We start from the raw sequence: 16,436 nt of genomic DNA on the forward strand, positions 1-16,436 counted from the left end.
GTCAACCAAATCAGGAGCTGTGTGGTTCCCTGGGGTAAAACCCCTGGTGCTACTAAAGAAAAGAGGAGTTTTGCTTTGTCTCATCTTTGTGGCAGGCATGGGCATAAGCCTATTCTTAGGTGTAGGCTCTTGGATTAGGTTTGGCTGTCAGCTATGTTCAGCATATTTTGGAAATGCCTGCTTGACCCTGCAGGCTGAGCTGGGAAATCAGAGCTTGCTACTCTCTATTTATACTCTGTGCCTTGCAGGTCTGAGAGTGGACAATACACATGGTGAGAATTAAAAAAGGAAGAAGAAAACAGATCACATGCTTTAGACCTTTCAGACTAAGCAGTTGCATCTGAGTACTCACCTAAGCGAATACATTTCTACTGGTTTTGGCTTCTGGGGAGGGGATGTCTTTCTCTGAGGAACTGTCTGTGGCTTTTTGCATTTTTCAGTCTTGAACAAACTTCTATTTACAATACAAAAATAATAACTAAGCTGCACATTTTTCATTCTGACATGTGAAATTAAAAATAATTGTGCTTTGCACAATTAGGCCAAGATGGTAATGCCCTTCTGTTGTCTGGGTACATTTTTAGTTCAGGTTAAAAAAATTCCTTTGCACTGTGCTGGGTGGGTTGCAAAGCTGTCTTATGGACTTACCTCTGTTCCCACAACAGTATCAGTAAAGGCTGACAGTCATTTTGGCCATGTCTAGACAGTGGTGCAAGACATAATGTTGGCATGTGCCATGACAACCTTCCATTTGAAAACAAGGTCAAAGAGTGCTTCTGGCATTGCTGCAGGTAATTATCTGTCTGAGAGTTGACAGTAATCTCAACAGACACAAATTTTTATATGAAGTGTGTTCAATATAAGTATGTAATTTAACCAGCTATTTATTTGTTTTACTTGGTACCCCTTCCAGGGAATAAAGCAAAACCTGTTTTCTTTTACTCTGCAGTGTGACTAGAACATTGCCCAGTATGGCAAGTGAGTGATAGCACAGACAAGAGAAAACAGAGTATGTTTTCTTTAAGAAATATTTGGCATGCAAAACAGAAAGCCCTCTGTTTGAAACTCTGGCAGTTCGACTTACGGCATCTTAAAACGTGAAAACAAGCACATCAGCAACTTCCTGTTGCTGGCAGCAATGTTGAAAGGTAACTAAGAGTATGGAGAGATAATGCAATGCCCATCTGGAAAGCGTGCAACAGCTTCTTCAGAAAAAGCACTTTGCCTTGGAACAAACCAATCCTATTGCTGTCAAAAAGGAGAGAACTATGAGAGCAAATTGTAGTCAGAGATTCTGTTCCCATGGCAAGAGAAGGCATCTCCTCCTCCTAAAAACACATGACACTTCTTTATTTTTGCAGATTTTATTGTGGTGAGGTAAACTGATGCATAAAATGTTGTTTTTTTTCTCAGTGTAGGCCACCAGATCACAAACTTGTTAGTTTCATGTCACTGCAGGTTGTTTGTGGAAACAGGAAGAGTACCTGGATCTCCTCACTGTTAGTCCCATGCATGGGTCACCACACTAGACACTTCTGTGCCTTAAATTTCCTGTGTACCACAAACTGAGTAAGTATCTAAGTCTTGTCTCTGCAGCTAATATTTTTCCCTGAATAGAAGTCTAGTGACTCTGAGCATGAAAACAGCCTGGAAAGAGCTTGCAAGTGACTACTGCTTCTTTGGTCCCTCTTGCTGAGACCAAATTGTGAATTACTTTCAGGGAAGCAAGAAGTGTCCATGATGAAGTGCTTAGCCTCAGTCAAGATGAGGTCTGTAGTGCTGCTGCAGTTGTCTGTGACAGTTTTCATGCTGATTGGAACCTTGTGGGATAATTTTAATTGGCCTGGGGAGCCACTGGCTGATGGCAAATAAAAAAAGGCAGCATGCTTGACTGACCTCTGTGAACAGATGAAGTCTTTGTAGGATGACTCTTAGCACTGCTGTGGGATCTGATACAGTGGCAAATCATTGTCCAAGTCCTGTGGTTTCAGCTTCTGATGAGCACCTCAATTTGCCTTTGCTGCTGCCATTTGTAGCATGAATCCCCCTGGAGAGAGGAATTACAAGTTGTTAAAGGGGAACTGCAGATTAAGAGCAGAGAACGAAAAAGGGAGAGTCAAGATGAAGGGGTGGAAGTGGAAGGCAAAGTGCAAAACCTAGGAGAATACTAGGGAAGAAGAGAAACACACAACTGAAGAGAAGGATGACAGAAAAGGCTTGGATCAAATGTTATAACGTTCAAGAAGATACAGCTGAGAAAGAATAATGGAGGAGGAGGGGGAGGGAGTGATACTTGATGTTTTTTTCTCCTTGGAATGCTTCAGTAATGAGTTATCCTAAATATTCTTTTAAGGGAGACAGGAAGGGAACAAGAGGAAGGGGTTTCCTTAAGAAGATGGGACATTCGCTTTGCTGTCCCCTTTATGCACTTCTGATCTCCCATCTCTTCCCCACTCCCCATTATCAATGTCCTAATTATTCCCAAACTGATTGCCCTACCCACTGAACGGTTTCCCTCCTCCTTCTTAATGTTACAAGGGATTTTTCCCTGGTAGGCAAAACCATCCTGTCTGCACTTGTAATTGTGTCTGTGTTGTTATGGACAAGGGTCTTTTCATTCCAAGACTCAGTGAGCTATTTTGGCCAAGCACACTGAATGAAGCATTTATTACTTTCCTTCTAATGAAGTTTCCTATTACAGGACACTTCATTTTTAAAAAGCTGAGATTAAATAGCCCAGGAAATGTTGGACCAATATACTACAGAAGTGGTTGCTTGTCATGGTATATAAAATATTCCATGATGCTATCCCATAAGGGACATTAATATTCTTGCTAAGTCTCAGGTAGTTGAGGTTCAAGAGACATACACATTAAAACATACCACTTAAACTGAAACAAGCATTTTCAGATGAAAAGGCAGCATGGAAGGAATCCAGTTCTGGAAAGGACTTTAGAATCCAGAGAATAGTTTGGTTCATCTCTTTGGGAATAAACAACTTCTACGTTGCCCTTGAAACCAGGTTATTTTGGGAAGTATCTGTTTAGAGAGATTTGTGTAGGTGAAGTAAACTCACTTAATAATTTTGTAATAGCTTCACCGGGACTTGATCTTGTGGTGCAAAACACATGCCTAGAAATACAAGCACTAGAAATTAGCAGGGCAACACAACTTACTGGAAGTTACAGATCAAACAAGTGAAATTTGGTCTTCCATCTTCTCCTGGCTTGCATTAGGACTGGTTGGAGTGTTTCATCTGGAGACAGTGAGCCACTTACCAGCTTTGTCCCTTTTTATATGTCCTACTGAAGGCTTGCTGCATTTCAGTGCTAGGGGGTCTTCCAGAGGCAACTGTGCCAACTGTGCTTTAGCTGAGCATATGGACACAGACATGAGGGGAAGTAGTTTGAAGCCTGCTACTGCTGTCCTATCAACTTTTTTAAAGAAAATGGTGTTACATGAAAAACAACATACTTCAAGAATTTATCTGTGGGCATGTTTGTAACATGGTTGCTCCCTCCCCACCCAATCTGAGCCTAAGGAATCATGTTTAAGCTTGCATCAGCATGCAGAGCATCTCACAAGTACAACTACAGTATTACTTTCCCAGATGGAGTTCACTGACAAGTCAGGCAGAAAGATGTGCCTCCAGAGTCAGAACTGGAAGCAGGATTTGTATGTTAATATAAAATTTGGAAATAACCAGGTAGATACGTTGATGGTGCAAACATAAACTGCTGTATTCTACAGCCTTCTGCTGGTCTATGACACTGCAGATTTAATTAGCTTGATTAGGGATAGGTGAGAAATCCTTGTAAAATCCATGCCAGTGGTGTTTTGAGGTCTACAGTAGCAGTATGCCCTCACTGGCATGGAAGACACCTGCTGCAGGACTGCTACTCAGGTTTTATCTCTGGCTGTCTTTATACTGTTTTCCCAGGAGGAGGTCAGCTGAGTTTGTTGTTGTGTCAAAACCCAGTATCAACTGTAAAGTAGGACGTAGGCCTCTGGCTCACGTGGCAGTGTGCTTTAGACGGGAGGTGGCTCCTCCATCTGCCTTTATCACTTCCAGAGCCCTCAAATGCCTAGGGACCACTCTTCCCTATCTTCCTGAACACAGGTTTCCTCAAAGTACTGCAAAGCCGGACAAGAAGCAGTGTCGTCCCTCTGAGACAGCACAGCACGAGCACTTACTCCACCTTGTTTCCTTTCTTTATCTCATATTTTGTGCAAGTAACTGGGACTGAATTCTTAGAAGAAATGAGATTAAGCTGTGGAGTTATTAGTTCAAGTAACCCTGTAATCTTCTTTACTTTCAGCTGCAGGGCTGCTGTCTCCATACATTCTTATACAGAACTCAAGGAGCTATATGCTTTACCAGTGTGAGAAACTATGCTCCTTCTTCAGAAAAGCTCACCTAACAAGGGCAAGCTGCAACATGGAAGTTGGAGAGAAGACTAAATAGAGGATGCTGGACAAGTTAACAGCAAACTGGACTCTGAGACTAACTTGAATATGGAAAGGGTAGAGTTCTTACTTGCACGTATAGCATATTCCATTCCCCTTTATTTATTAAAGGAACTCCTCCTATTTGGATGACTTAGAGCTAATATGATATTTGTACAAACCTGAGCATTTTATATTTCCTATATTTGGGGAAAGAGGAGAGAAAGGGCATCTAATTTTTTTAACCTCAATGTTTCTTTTATGGAATCTGATTTATTTTTTTTTTCCATTTACATTGTGAGGAGAAACAGGTTTTGAAGATACTAAGAACCCATAAGTCTGCAAATAGTAGTGAATCCCTGTATGTATAGACTGTCTGTACAAAATTAATTTCTGCAAATTGAAAGCATGAACTTATATAAACATAAACCTCACAGCAGCATGAAAGACAAATAAAGCCTTACATTTTAAATGGGAAACAAATTAAGAAAACCTTTGCCAACTTTCTCCAGCTCTGCCCAGTTGGTAGGCACTCCAAATTTTCCTTTTGGAGGAGATGCTTGCTGGGGAATGAAGAAAACACTGCGCTGTGATAAACCAAGACAGCTGTTTAAATTGCTTACTGTAGTATTAAGCTGTTCTTTGTACTTTTGTTTTACTGTTTGTGCCTTTTTCTTCCTGTAGCTGCCTAACATTGATTGGTGTATGAGGATACAAAACAAATGGCTGGAATTATATTTGAACATGGCTTAATTCTCTACTTGAGGAGACAGTGGAAGAAGAGAAATTAGAGATGTGCTGCCTGGTTTAATCATTGTAAGTGATAGTTACAAGTAGCAATTTCTGACTTAAAATAATGCTGCACATTTGCCTGCCTTATGCAGACTTGAAACATTCTTTTAACTTCCTATCAATTCAAAGTGGACACTTAGACAAGCTACTGCTGAGCCAAATGATAGAATAAAGGTCACTGAGTTTCAGGGCTGAGTTAGATGGCTCTAGCTGAACCTCTCCCAAAATAAATAAAGAGAATTGATCATTACAGATATTTACTCTGAGAATTACGATACTCAACAGTGAAATTCCCACTGGGTCCCCCAGCAGTATTATATTTATATATACACCACCTCGGGAGGGAAAGCCTAAGAAATGGTAATGCCAAGTTGAGGCTGCCACCTTAAGCCAGTTCTTTTGTGCATTAGTGTGCCTTTAACAGTGTGACATACTGCTTCTCATCCAGAATATATTGGGCAATTCATTCTACAGTTTTAGAGACACTGTGTGTTCTGTACTTCAGAGAACATCAAGCCATTTTTTGTCTCCTTCATCAATGACAGGCAAGCTTATATCCTGTTTTTAATGATGCCGCACATGCATTTTTCCAGAGACAAAGGATGTTTGGGGAAGAACTGTAGAGCACAGCTCAGCAGAAGATTCCTGCTCCCATCAGATGAGGGTATTGTGGTGGTTTATCAGGCTGGTACTCTGTAGCATGTTTTTTACCTTCTCATAGGTTTTAGCTGTAGGATGCTACTATAAAGACTTTGTTGCTAACTCTGTGTTAGATGCCTAGTTCTCCCTTTTCTGTCCCAGGGTAACAGGGAATGTGGGATGACCATGTGCCATCAGTGTCCTTGGGATGGATAGTGGAGGTTGTCCTCTGGCCCTTGGGGTGGGGAGGGCCCCTGCTGATGCATGAAGGGTCATTCGCCCTTCATGACCATGGTTCTATCTCCACTGGCACCTTTCAGAATGCCCAGGCTTAGTATTTATGCACTGGAATATTTCAATGCCTGCAGATGTATGTGATCATCAGAGCTGAGAAGACACACCAGAGGATAAGCTGCACCCCATGAAGGGTTGACGCTGAAGGGTAAACTCACTCTCCTTTTTATGCTAAACGATGCTGATGAACACAAACACCAGTTGGTGCTGTAATAAGAACCTATGATGAACCTTGTGGGAAAACACTTCTTTTTGTGCTTTTGCAGAAAACAGTGCAATCCCTCTGGGCCCTCTGTCATTGGTTAGCAGCATTAATGATTCTGAACAGCAAACCCACATTTATGGGTTCTTTTGTCTCAAAGTTGTGCAACTTACCTCATTTCAGATGAGTCATGATTTCATTTGATAATAGAATGTAACTTTGAACCTCAGACATAATTGCAGAGAAAAGAAGAAAACCTGTGATGCAGCTAACTGTCCCCAGTTGTTCTCATGCAGGTTTTTAGTGTAGGCAGTACTGATTTCTGCCTTAAACATGTACACGTGTTCACCGTGGATATGGAAATGTTTAAGCTGACAATTTGTATTATGCTCTCTCCATTCTTAAAAAGCTGAATTTGTATCATTGCACAAATGGCAAGGTAGCTCCTCACATCTTATTCTATTACACAAGAGTTACATAGCACTAAAAGAAAGAATTTATTTTTCCTTCTCTGGTAAAGGAGGCAACTTGCAAAACTCTATCAATACAGTTAACATCCCACTTTACTTATTTATCCTTCATGACTGGGTTCTGCAAGAATAAAGGCCTGGATCCCATTTCTGTAGACTACTCAGAGGTCGTATCATGAAACTGTGACTTTTGCCACACAGTTGTCAACGTGCATCCTAATGTGCTTTTCTGGTAGACACAGGTGCCTTCAGTGGCAAGTCTCTGCTAAGACAAGCTAGGCTGTATATTCTTCCATGTATTAAAGCATTTTCTGTATAAAAGCATAGTGTTCACAAATGGAGTCATCTGCTCATCAGCAGCTAAAGTTGACAGAAGCATAGCTAGAAATTTCCATACCTTATCCAAGGAATAAGATATTCACTGCTTACTATAAATGAGAAAAAAGGAATTTTTGCAATGCAATGCACCAAATGTCACATCTGAGTGCCTAGTGTTACTCCTTGTGCAAACAAGTAATTGAAGAAGTGAAGGTGATTGTAACAATATCGATTCCCTTTACTGTTGACTTCCCCTACAAGCCACGTGGTTGCATGTGTTCCATGCAAAAAGACCACTACAGCTGAACCACGTTAGCAGAGAACCACAGTTTCAGCGGAAAAGTTGTTTGTATCTTGGCTCTGGACAGTTGTCCATTTTAATAAAGGAGGTATCAAAGGCACAACACGGAAAATGTGCTCAACTGTCCTTTGCACTTTAGCAACATCTCCCCCATGAGCTAGAACTACTAAATTTTTCACAGCTTCTGACTGCTTAGAGACCAGAGCAGTTTCTCAAGCTGTTTGGTGCACCTAGACCAGCAAGGCAGCATTAACAGGCACTGTAAACATTAGCTTCTTGCAGCCTACATTGCAAGTAAGCCCACCTCTGGTCATGCTCAAGGCTGCCATTGCCTTCTTTTGGGATGCTATTTCACCACGGATATTTAAGCACAGATGCGGCTGTCAGTATGCACTTCTTGGTGACAGAGAAAAGCGGGAAGATACTTGGGAAGGTTCTGCTTTGCTCTGTCACACCCCATGTTTTTTATTTCCAGGTAACTCAGAGTTATTAACTGCAAAGTACCTGGCTTCATAGGGACAGTGGGGCTTGAAAATGCTTTTGGAAATGACACTTAATGAATCAATGAATCCAAACTAAATGGAGCACAACTGTGGCTTTTTTTCTTTTTTTTTTTTTTTCTCATTTCTCAAGCAATAGATAATGTAGAAATCTAAGAGAACAGTAACACTATTTCCCTCAATAGAAGAATAGAAGACAAATCCCCCCCAACAGGTTTTGCTTTTAAGTAAATGGGTCATTTTTTGGAAAAATGTTTACTTCTCATTAGTGTTTAACAATTCCAGCACACAGAGTTATGCAGGCAGATAAGCTATTTAGGTAAATTAAAATATTTATACAACAATATTAGAATATATTGTGTATGAAGTCTAATTTAGTAACTGACACTGATTCATCTAGACTTTGAAAGCAAACCACAGCAGATGCTGAAAAGGAGAAAGTAAACAATATATATGGAAATAATGAAGACACTTTTCCCACCACCTGGAATGAAGCACTAAAGTTAATAGTGCTGGTTAGCAACTGAATAATTTACCAAGATGCTTGAGGTAATTATGCCTCTTCTTATTATAAAAATAGATCTCCTTTGCATATACCTAAGCTCTTAATCTCTATAACCTTAGTGGCAAAGAGTTCTACAGGTTAGCCCAGTATTCTTATACATACATAATATTATTTTTCTGTGTATTTATGTATCTATCTCTGTTGTTGTATATTTATACCTTTTTCCAGACACAGCTTAAACCATCTGTGTTTGAGTGTAATTGCCTATCTTAGCTTTCGAATACAAATACAGAGTGTGCTAAATAAATATTCTTATATTATCCATTATTGTGTATACCCATACCAGGGTCCTAGACTTATCGACATTGCCCAGTCCAAATTTTACTGACTTTCTTCACACACTCTTTTCCTGGGGTTTCTTATAGTGATGCTGACAGGTATCAGCTGTGGACATAGCTGCCTTTGATTTGGATGTGGCACTTTGCTGATTTAGTTTCTAGACATGAGAGTTTGATACAGGGCAGGATAGCAACAACTAAACAGCAATGCCATGCTACTCTCTGGGTATACCCACTGCTCACAGGGGAAAGTGGAAATGACCTCTTTGATCACAGATGAAGCACTGGAGCAAGAGTTTGAATAAAGATTTTGACTTGATTGATTTAATTCAATCAGTTTAGAAACTGCTTCAGCAGTGAGCACAATGAAGTGATTTAATTAAGCTCACATCTAAACCAGTGGTGCTACACTGGAGTGAATGTCAGCCCCTAGAATCCCATCACTACAGGCAGTGGCAAATACCGGTGTTGCATTCTTATCATTGCTGGGTGCTCCTGTCAAACCTGGTCTTGGTGCAGTGCACAACTGGACTATCCCGAAAACCAAAATGAAAGACCAAGCAGAAGTTAAGTTTCCCCTTGCTCCCACAGAATAAACAGCTGTGCCAACCCTTGATCCTTTACCTCCTATTTGCCTCTCTGTGCCAATGCTTCTCCGCTGGGGCATGTGTGGGAGAACAGCTGACACTGAATCAGCTCTATTTTCCTATGCACCAGCTCTCCAGTCATGTTGGTAAGAGTTGTAGCCGAATGGAAGCTACTTGTGCCACTGGGATTACTAAACTCAGTGTGGAGGATGAAGCATTCCCTTTATGCCCTAGCTGGAGCATAAAATTACAGATGATATTCATGACTAATCCCGGGGCTAGTTGGCATCTTCTCTCATTCTGTGTTTTGACAAATGGTCAGAAGTTCATAGCCCTGTGACTATGGACAAAATGAACTACAGATGAGGCAGCAAACAAACGTGTAGAATTTAAGTGCTAAAAACCTGTGCCTGGTCAGTTTGACGGTCTACAGGTGAGCAGGAATTGCTCATGAAAGATGAATCATTTACTGCTAGAGAGCCAGGCTCTGGTAGCTGCAGTCTAAAGCACTTACGACTTTTTGTTTCTTTCTGCTTTGCCAGCAGTAACAGTGTTTACACGGCCAGTGCCTAGGTTTTGTCACAGCTCCTTGGATTGCTTTACTCATCTCCTCTCAAGGACACTGCAAAGTCTTAATTCATTACCATTTGTAAAGATTAAAAGCGTTGCTATTATGTGGTGACACTCCAGTTGATAATGACTAGCTGTAGGCATTTAATTATGACTAGTGTAGGCATTTCCTAGAGGCTAATAAAAGGCTGGGGGGAAGTGATAGGCCAAGATCCTGCAGAGAAATTGTTATTGCAATAGTGAGCTGAGAAAAAAAAAATACAGGGTAAAAATGCAGAAAGGATTTTTTTTTTTTTTTTACAGGTTACATAATTTTATTGGCATTGGAAAGTCAACACATGCTCTGAAAAGAATGCATGTCCTGAAAGCTTGTCAGATTGTTTCAACCATTTTTCAACTTCCTAGCCAGGTTAAAAAGTGAACTTGAAAAACACTTTATGCTTTTGCTGGGTTTAGCTCACAGTCCCTCTTTCCAAACATATCCCATCACAAAACTTTATTTATGGGCCAATGTTGGTATGTCTGCTTCATGAGTTGTTCTTCCTTCTGCTGTTCACGCTGATTTTCATGTGTTATGAAAACTAACCTATACTACTTTACTGACTTTTCAATAAAAAATGGAACAATTTCCTTAGTCAAGTCAACATGGCAGCAGTTTAAAGGCCCTGTTCAACCAAGCACAGAGGAACACAAGAGTAAATGAAAGCAGCCAGCACATAGCAGGCTGGAACCACTGGTTGTTAAGTTCTGTGACATCTTTGTTACATGTCACATTAAACTGGATTGAGTTAGTGTTTCTTTGTCCTGAATGCATAGAGTTGAGAAGAATCTACTTTGCTCCATCACCATGCACTAGGGAACGTCATGTGTATCTACAACTCAGCTTTGGTCTTTTCTGAACTGATACATGTCTATTTACCCTTTTAAAAACACCCAAATGAAATGTTGAGAAGTTTAAAGCTTCTACAACCTTTTTGTTAGGGGACTGTGTTTAATTAGTTTTCTTCTATTGCTTCCTTACCCTAATTATAGCAAAGGTTTTCACTGTCTAGTTTAAATGTTCTCTCCTGTAAATTAAGACAAATTATTCTGTATTCCTAGTAGTAAATATTGAGAAACATCTATCATCTTCTTGTAATTTACAACCTTTGCATAGCAGAAAATGAACTTATTCTTTTCTCCCCTTCTCCAGAGGCATAAGACTTGTTTAACCTTTCTTCAGAGGATGTATTTTCTAAACTCCTTATATTTGCTGCATTTCTTTGAACTAATTATGTTAAATAACTTGTCTTAATGTTTCCATCTCAAAGTTGTATATTGTTTCCTTCCTAAACTGTCCATCTTTTCACTGCATCAGAAAATGTGGCTGTTAAGTCTGACTTTCAGAAGTCATCAGGTGTCCTGTACTCCTTTATCCCCAGGTGTAAGTATTATGATACTTAATGAAGTTTTCTGAAGTCCCTCACCTGTGCTTTGCCACTACTACTTTCCTTACACAGTGAAATTGTTTTGTGACTGCTTTCACCCAATACATTTCACTCTTCTACATTTATAGCTACTTTCACCATACTAATCAAAACCAGATCCAACATATTTCTTCCCCTAATAACCTTCTCTGCTTTCTAGAATAGAAAGTTATGCCCATCTTGTGCCAAAAACTTATCTATCCTATTTAGTATGCACTGGGGCTGCAGAGCATGAGATAACAGTCATTAGAATATGCAATAGCTCTGTCACTGTCTTTTTGCACAGTGGAACAATGGACAGCCTATTTCAGGAAAGTGTTGCAAAATTATAAACAATTATTACAGTATTTCTTTATCTACTTAGATCTGGCATAAACTTGCTGCAATTCTCTTTTCTCCATTTTTCCCACTACTTCTGTTGTGGCATGTAACTTCAACCACAATAGCAGCAGATGAAATTCTTCCTTAGCCTGGATGCAAATGCTTTTGGCTAAACAACATCCAAAAGTCTTAATGGTTTTTCTAACCAAACAAAACTAGAACTGGAGTTCACACCTCCACAGTCCTTGGAACATACATTCAGCTAAGAGCTTGTAAGTGGAAATAACCTGTTTGCAAAATTAAACAATCTATAATTAAGATAAAAGTATTTAGAAGTGGGCTTTTACAGATACGAGCCAGCCAGCAATGGCATCTGCAGCCATTGCTGTTGCACCATTTTGATGCTTTAATTTGCACCACCACAAAGGCTGCTCAGTCGTGATCCAAAAGACATTCTTTCTTCCTAGGCACTCAGTTCCAAAGATTTTTTCTCTCCCTTTGAGCTTATAAAACTATATAAAGAAGTAAGTATTTTTAGCATAGGACTGATGACCAAAGATATCATTGTAGTTCTCTTAAGACCAAAAAATACACAGGGAAAAAAAGTCCACTGCTCATTTTATAGAACAACTGTAACAGTAAAACCTATCTCTGCAAATAGGGTAAAAAGATGTGAAATAAAATGATTTCTTGAACCTCAATGGCTGTGGCTTTTTTATTACATTTTACTGCTACAAGTAATTCTGGGCATACCAATGCTTCTGGGGGGTTTTGGTGATGCTTGGATTGGGTTTTTTGCTATAAAATCATGTATTTACATCTCAAAGGGACTTAAATAAAGGATGCTATCTTCCAATTTGTATGGTGCTGAAATTAAGGTACCACTCAGACCTGATGTTTGTGCTTGACCTTTGCCTTTTAGCCTTCTTTTTACCTCAAGAGCAGCTGCAGTAGCAGGAGAGTAGTACTAGTGTTGGAATCTGTGCATTTTAGTTTTCTTGTAACAAAGTGTAGCTTTCACACATGGGAAAGTTGTGCCACATTCAGACCTCTTGTGGACTATCAGCAGTTCCTTTATAAACTGTGGAATGAGGTTTAAAGACTGCTTAGAAAGGCCACATGTTTTGGTCACATGCATAACTCTTTCAAGAAGAAAATAACTTTCTGAAACTTACTCATTAAATAAGTTAGAATGGTGGCCTTCCTTCATAAGGCTGCACAGCGCCCACTTCATTTCTATAGAGAAACCTCTTAGACATCTTTAGGACTGCAAAAGTTAATTGTTAAAGCAAGGGTAAAACTAGGTTTTGTTTGTAAGAGAGAATGAATTAAAACAGACTGCTGGTGAGCTGGGAATAACTAGGCACCTGGAAGGGAGAAGGCAGGAGAGTTTGACTTCAAGAGGTCAAATACAGATCAATACACTCTTACAAAGAAGCAGCAATATGCTGCCCTATCAAACGGAGGAAAAGACCTTGTCATCAGGACGAACATAGGAAACTGTTTTCCAGAAGGGAAACAGACTATTAGTAACATGAAGCAATTTACCAGGTCAGGATGCAAACAATTCTGAGCTTGTAATAACCTCTTTCCTATTTTTTTCCTCCAGGATTTCTAGCTAGTACTCTTACACACGCATCAGCCCTTATGTTTTCCCCACTTGCCATTTCAGTTTTGAACCAGCTGAGGGTTGTCACACCAACAAGCAATTTGTACTTTCTTTGGTCCCAGTGCTGGCTGTAGCACAAATGGCTGAATCTCATGTTGCAACAAAACACTCTTGACCTCAGTATCAATGAGCACTGCGCTCTGTGTCATCACAGCTGATGTCAGCTATTTGTACCTTAAATATTTTCACCAGCATGCTCCTCAGTTTGTTTCCGTTTGAATGTCAGAAATGTTACTTAGTTGTTTTCCACAGCTCCCTTTGTTTCTGTCCCGATTAGAATAGCTGACAGCAACGGAAAGGAATTAAAATCTGTCTCTGTTCACAAGGTCAATGCAAAGCCTTTGCCTCTGCTCAGATATTCCAAACTGGAGGAGATGACAGAGAATGCATTTGATTTCTAGCTCATTTGTGCTATCTCTCTGCATCAAGTGATTTCAGTCTTCTTCCTTACTTTTTTTGTGGGCTTCCCCCCCCAGTCAACATACTTTCCATGCCAACATTTTTCACAACCTATCAAAATCTTTATGTTATTTTGTATACATAATTAAGCAAACAAAAAAAGCCTTTCACTGCTACTACTGCCTCTGAGATGCGGAGCTGGGATACGATTTGATGCTAGAAAAAAGCAAAAGCAAATCAAAACCAGTCGTCTCCTGGGGTTTTCTTAGCTTTTAGTTCATCATAAACATTTTGTCTGGTCTTAGTAACTGTGTCTAAAACAGACTGCATCAGGGTCAGCTGCATGAAACTAAGATATGGCATTTGCTAAGATAGGAAGATTGTATGCTACTTCTCTGTGTAAAATGATGTTTCTCAAGGCTCGGAAAACAAGCATGCAACGAGACAGTAAGAGTGGGGGAAAAAGAACGAAAACTGCTCATTGGGAAAACCTTCTCTCTGGTAGTGCTTTATTCACACTGACTGAATGATTACACGATAGAAAAGAACCCTCACATACCTGAAGGAGAACAAAATTTTGCTGCACTAATCACTGAACACTTGAAAGTATATGTTACAAATAAAAAAAAAGAAAAAAAAAAGTTTTCATGTGTAACCAACATATTTCTAGAAAATCAGATTTCTTTCTTTTCTAACATTCATTACCTGGGTAATAAAAAGAGTTTGTTCAGAAAAAGCAAGAGACATTTCCAAAACAGCACTCACACAAAGAAAGTTTTCTACTTCTATCTTGCCTTAATAACTATTTTCTGTAGGGGATATTAAATGTTTTTGCAGGAAGCTGTTTTAGTCCCATGGGACTGATTTAAAACCAATTTATGTATTGTACATGGGAAAGATTTGTGAGTAGAGAGAGATATAAGGAAAGAAATGCTTAAGAAACAGTAATCAAGGTAAAGGCATTTGATCTATTCAGCAGTTTTAAAGATTAATCATCACGTTTCAAACTCCAAGCACATGTGAAATATCTGATGTTTTATTTTCAAGTAATGTTCTTACCTAGAGCTTTCCTCCATAAATCCTCAGAGGATTTTACAATGGAGTAAGAAAATACTACTAAAATAACTAATTTTATATATGGAGATGAAGCAGCAGACTTAAAGTTGCCTTATCCTGTTTTATAGATGGGAACTTTTTTTGTCTACTGAGATGAGGCAGAAAGGTTGAGGCTCTGGCAGTCAAGAGTCAGGAAGGGGATCTAGATTTCCAGCACTCTGAATAAAGTTACAAATACATTATCTGACCCAAGCTATGGCTCTCCCTGTCCCAACACCATCTTCTCCACCTCTGTAGTTGATCTCTCCTCACTTCAGGATTCATACTTTTGATTTTCTGTTTTTTTGTCGCTGGATTTTATTTCTGACCATCTATTGTTTCACACCAACCAGAAAGTAACTGCATTTGTGGGTACTGTCAAGTTTTTACAGCTTTTTTCTGTTTTGTTTAGGGTTTTTTTAAGTAATGCAAAGACCCTTCTGATCTGTGTGTCACACTGCCAAGCATGTGTTACATTGAATAGGTTGGTTTCACTGCACACATTCCAGATGCAGAAGACTGAAGCATCCCTGCTCTGCCTGAACCAAACAGGAGGTTTCATTTCAGCAAGGGAGGGAAGAGTTTATTTTGGGTTTCATACCCTGAGGGCAAGAAATCTCACAACATTTCCTTCCTGGAAATTAATACAAGTTCTAGAAATGCCAAAATGTTGCTCTGCTCAGGTGCAGAATCAAATCAAAGTCAGTGGGCCCGTTCACATACTCAAAATTATCACTCATTTACCTGCTTGGAAGACTGGGCCCATATTTTTTAAGTGATCTGTCAAAATCTGTCTCTTCATTCACCTGTACTTAATAAAAGGAAATCCTTTACAGGAAACCTCCTCAAACATGCTGGAGTCTTACAGAAAAAGACTATTTGGATGTCAAGTTTGTGATTCAATGGGCTGTGGAACATTGTAAGGTCACCACAGTGTGGCTCGTTGAAATTACTCATGAGAGACCAGTGAGTTCTGCAGCCATCTACATGTTCATCGCCACAACTAGGTGTGCAGTACTGATATACTTGTTTGCCAGTGATGCCTAGTAGTTGACCTCGACATCCCCTAGTATGTCAAGACAGAGATAGTACCATTAAACCCAGTATAACAAGACTGCTTATGCTGTCTGGCCTATAAATAACTCCAGCAATAATTCAACCTCTTACTTTAAAAAGCACAAAAACACATGAGTGGGGATAGGAATCCCCAGAACAAATAAAAATTATCCTGTTGACCTAAAAGTCAATCCTACCCTAAAAGTTGCAGTGACTTTTAGAAAATGCATTATTTTTTCTGATTTTGTTACTCACTGGTACTAAACTTACATGCTTTCAACCTAGCTGCATTCTTCTCAGAGGCCTAATTAAAAGCATCTATGTGAGGAGTGTAAGCACATCGCACTGTAAGAATGCTCTCATTAATGAAATGCTGCTGATCATGCCATTCCTCTCACAGCACTTTGCTCCTTTCATCTGCAGTCAAAATACCATTCTCTTCTAAGGAAAACTGTGAACTGGAGTCTC

The 16,436-nt window shown here is 39.6% G+C and overlaps 1 long non-coding RNA gene across 1 annotated transcript; it reads left to right on the plus strand.

Annotated features, from left to right (window-relative positions):
- Positions 1-4,310: 4,310 nt before the first annotated feature.
- On the plus strand, positions 4,311-8,787 carry LOC134165345 (uncharacterized). The gene is made up of 2 exons (XR_009965486.1): positions 4,311-5,266; positions 6,438-8,787. It is a non-coding gene; the product is annotated as an uncharacterized LOC134165345 (long non-coding RNA).
- Positions 8,788-16,436: the final 7,649 nt, after the last annotated feature.

Source organism: Pezoporus occidentalis, unplaced genomic scaffold (assembly GCF_034315485.1).
Source record: "Pezoporus occidentalis ecotype Australia unplaced genomic scaffold, CSIRO_AGI_Poc_V1 ctg238, whole genome shotgun sequence".
NCBI classification, from domain to species: domain Eukaryota; kingdom Metazoa; phylum Chordata; class Aves; order Psittaciformes; family Psittacidae; genus Pezoporus; species Pezoporus occidentalis.